This window comes from Austrofundulus limnaeus, unplaced genomic scaffold (genome assembly GCF_001266775.1).
Source record: "Austrofundulus limnaeus strain Quisiro unplaced genomic scaffold, Austrofundulus_limnaeus-1.0 Scaffold375, whole genome shotgun sequence".
In the NCBI taxonomy this organism is placed as follows: Eukaryota; Metazoa; Chordata; class Actinopteri; order Cyprinodontiformes; family Rivulidae; genus Austrofundulus; species Austrofundulus limnaeus.
Window position 1 is genome coordinate 172,327 of NW_013952777.1, and position 1,198 is coordinate 173,524.

Consider the following 1,198-nt stretch of genomic DNA (forward strand, 5'->3'; position numbering starts at 1 on the left):
ATAAAATATTATGTCCCATATTAAGGAAATGAGAATACTTTATTATGAACATTTATTGGTAGTTTGTAAAAAGGCACAAACATCTCTTCAATCAAAGATGAATGCAGTTTGATCTTTACTGACATATGAAAGGTTAAAAAAATAAAAAAAAATCAGTTCAGTCATAGAAAATAAGCATTTTGCAACAACAGTAAAAAAAAGCAAATAATGATTAACTGTGACTTGATGCTGTGAGCTTTAGAATGTGCAATTATCTCATTTATCTGAGTCTGAAAACTTTTTAAATCATTGCATTGTTTTTTTTTTCTTGCAGTTTCCAACAGAACCGGTAGAAGGCGCAAATGATTAAGCATTAAGGGAAAAAGCAGCTCAGCTCAGTTGGGCCAAACTGCAGGGTTCAGCAGGAGTGGGAAGATAGTCCCAAAGGAAAGAGCTGTAACCCCTGATGAACACAGGATAAAAATAAAATGTTAAACTAATCACCAAAATGTTGAGTTGCAGCAGAATATTTGCAAATTAATGCATAAAAACTACAGGATGCATGTTGTTCTATCAATTCCAGCTTCTAAATGTTTAACATACATCTCCCAAATTCTCCAAATCTACCTTTGAGGTAATTTTATTGTTTTATAGTTTAAGAAAGCATAATTTTGTCAGCAAAGTGCACCTCATTGAAACCAACTCGCCAACTTTATTTGTAGAAAAACTGAGCGCTTCGTTTTCTTTACCTCCTGGACTTGAAACGTTTCTGCAGCTCTGACAAGCGCCAACGCAAGAGTAGTTCCTTTTAATGAGAATGAAGTGAGAAAACATCACGGCAGCTCTGCCCGCCGGAGCTGCAGCGACACAAACCGGAGGGAGCCCACCGGTGCCTTCCTTCCGCTGCAGACCCCGACATGTTCGCGCGCGCAACAAGAAGCTCGCGGGGGCTGCAGAAAGTTTGACCTCGGTTTGACTTCTCCGGCTGCCATTTGCTCCTCGAGGCAGAGACGATCACAAAGAGTCGGGCAKTTGCGCAAACATCTGACCTTCTGGGGTTTGTTTATTTGTTTAGAAATAGAGAACAAAATGCAGAATCTGTATTATCTCTTCTAAGAAAGAGCCAAAACCAGATTTAAAATAACAAAACCACAAATACGATTTTTTTAGATACTTTGAATTGTTTTTTTTTTCATTTTTTTTTGTGCTTATGGCAATA